Below are 2,782 nucleotides of genomic sequence, written 5' to 3'. Positions count from 1 at the left end.
GCGGCCAGATGGCTCAGTTGGTTAGAGCCTGAGCTCTGAACAACAGGGTTGCCGGTTCGATTCCCACATGGGCCAGTGAGCTACGCCTTCCACAACTAGATTGAAGACAACAAGCTGCTGCTGAGTTTCCAGAGGGGCGGTTGGCTGACTCAGTTGGTTAGAGTGCAAGCTCTCAACAAGGTTGCCAGTTCAATTCCCGCATGGGATGGTGGGCGCTGCCCCCTGCAACTAAAGGTTGAAAATGGTGACTGGACGTGGAACTGAGCTGCGCCCTCCACAACTAGATTGAAGGACAATGACTTGGAGCTGATGGACCCTGATGGACACTGTCCCCCAATATTCCCCAATAACATTTATTTAAAAAAAAAAAAAAAAAGATGGAGTGCTGGAGAAAAATGGGGCTTTTGAGTTGGCTGGAATCCCAGCCAAGCCATTTTCCTAGTTGTGACTTAACCTTTGAGAGCCTTGGTTTCCTTAACTGGGAAACAGGGATATAAATGGTTATCTTGTAAGGCTAATCAAAAAAGGATTAAATCAGTAAATGACTAACAGGAGTAGCAGTTTGCTTTGCTAAATGGTAGTTCTGCCCACAACCCTTCTAGCTTTCAGCTTTAGGTATCCAAACAAGTTCTCCCATAAACCTTGCCCCTCCTTCACTCAGCTTGCTTGCTGCAATTCTGTCATTAATATTTCGTTTCTTTAGCAAAGACTTTTTGTCCCTGGGACACTGCTATTCACTCTGGGAAAAGAAATGTGGGGACAGAGTCCCAGAGAGCAGTTTCCAGGCTCTCGGCCTCACATGGAAAGGTGCTGGCTCGGGTAGTAGATGGCCATCAGCTTTAACCAGTTAGCCTTCGGCCACTGATATAACTGCCGTGGTGGCTGAGCTAGCAAGCGCGGATTGCAGTTAGCAAGTGAGGTTGGTTAGCAGAGAAGCAGACGGCGGATTGCGGATCGTGTAGCTCCTCCTCCCTATGTCTCCAAGCCGGCCACCAGCGAGACTATAGTGGTATGACTCCCTTATCTGGCTCCGTGGGGGTTCCTTTTTGACCTCACCATATCCTGCGTTCTAATGCAGGGAGCAGGAGCTGACACCCCGCATGCCACCCTGCATGACAAGAAACCTCTCCATGTTTCTTTGTGCAGGATTCCTCAGCTCCTTTTCTGGACTTAGAAGCCTAAAGGGAAGAAGGTATCATGATATGAACTTGGGACCCAGCAGTCAAACAAGCCTGGATTCAAATCCTGACTGTCGAGTTCTTCCAGGGTCATCTTGAGCAAATGAGTCAAATTCTATGAGCCCTATCCCCAAACTGTGAGTAATAATACCTACATTTAATAATGTTGGGAGGATTAAACATGATAACTGAAAATACCAGCTACAGGTGGATGCCCCTTAACAATTTGCTCTGGTCTGACCCTGTGGGGTTGGCCATATCTCCACACGCCCGTGTGTGTGGCTGGTTCTGGACACAGACACACACACACACACTCACACACAGTGCTGGACCAGCAGATTCGCTGCAGGGAGTGGGAGCTCTCTTTCCCTCCTCCCCGCCCATCTCTTGGTGCTGAAGCTTCTCTGTGCTCTGCAATGTTGGAAAAGGAAATTACTGAACAGATTGCAATTAAGGGGGGAGAGGCAGGAGAGAGAGACAGAGGCCCTAAAATGCAGCTTGACTGAGCGCTAAACTGTGTTTTTGCCCGGAGCCAATCAGGAGCCTCTGACAAGAGCCTGTTCCCACTTACAAATCTAATTGCAGGAGGTGTGGCTGGGGTGGCCCTGGGAGCCCCGGAGAGGAGGGGGTTGCCAGCACCTGTGGGAAGGCTGGTGGCTGCTTGCTTGTTGCCTGGAAAGTTAGAGAGCCACATGGGAGAAGAGGTGGGAGCACAGAGGTCTTGGGGGTCTGGGAAGGCCTGGACGCTAGAATTTGTCAGTCATTATAATGTTTTAGCACCTGCTATGCACTGGCCATCCATACCTTCATTTAATCCTCTGGAGAATGAGGTACATGACAGTTACCTCATTTTACAGATAAGAAACTGAGGCACAGAGTGTCCCCACTAACCTTACTACACCTAGCTATTGTCCTAGGTCTGGGTACTTTAGTTACATTATATCTCTTTTCAATCTCCCTACCACTTTAGTGCCATTCCACAGATGAAGAGGCAAGACTCCAAGAGAGTAACCAACTTGCCCAAGATCACAGAGCTGATTTATAGATGCGCAAGGATCAAACCCTGAGTCTCTCTGACTCCAGAAAGCACACTTTTTAATTATTTTTTAAGGAGGGCACAGCTCACAGTGGCCCATGTGGGGATCGAACTGGCAACCTTGGTGTTATTAGCACCACACTCTAACCAACTGAGCTAATGGGCCACCCCCAAAAGCACACTTTTTAAATTGTACCACACTGTCCCTTTATTAAGCCGGGTGTTCTGGGTAGAGTTGCCAGATTTAGCAAAAATAACAAAAATGAAAAACTGGGATGGCAAGTTAAATTTGAATTTCAGATAAACAATGACTCTTTTTTTTTTAGTCTTATAAGTATGTCCTGGGGGTGGCCGGTTAGCTCAGTTGGTTACAGCGTGGTTCTAATAACACCAAGGTTGCCAGTTCGATCCCTTCATGGGCCACTGTGAGCTGTGCCCTCCTTAAAAACTAAAAAATAAAATAAAGATCTGTGTTTAAAAAGAAAAATAAAAGTGCCGGCCTGGTGACTCAGATGGTTGGAGCCCCATGTTCCTAATGCCGCCGAGATCGCCAGTTCAATTCCCACAT

General features: G+C 47.8%; 1 long non-coding RNA gene across 1 annotated transcript; it reads left to right on the top strand.

The window, feature by feature from the left end:
- Nucleotides 1–728: 728 nt before the first annotated feature.
- Nucleotides 729–2,319, top strand: LOC141572792 (uncharacterized). The gene is made up of 3 exons (XR_012498287.1): nt 729–1,009; nt 1,147–1,315; nt 2,149–2,319. It is a non-coding gene; the product is annotated as an uncharacterized LOC141572792 (long non-coding RNA).
- Nucleotides 2,320–2,782: the final 463 nt, after the last annotated feature.

The sequence above is a fragment of the Rhinolophus sinicus genome, linkage group LG07 (genome assembly GCF_036562045.2).
Source record: "Rhinolophus sinicus isolate RSC01 linkage group LG07, ASM3656204v1, whole genome shotgun sequence".
NCBI lineage: Eukaryota > Metazoa > Chordata > Mammalia > Chiroptera > Rhinolophidae > Rhinolophus > Rhinolophus sinicus.
Note: the sequence above shows the minus strand (reverse complement) of the source record. Positions and strands in the feature narration are given on the sequence as shown.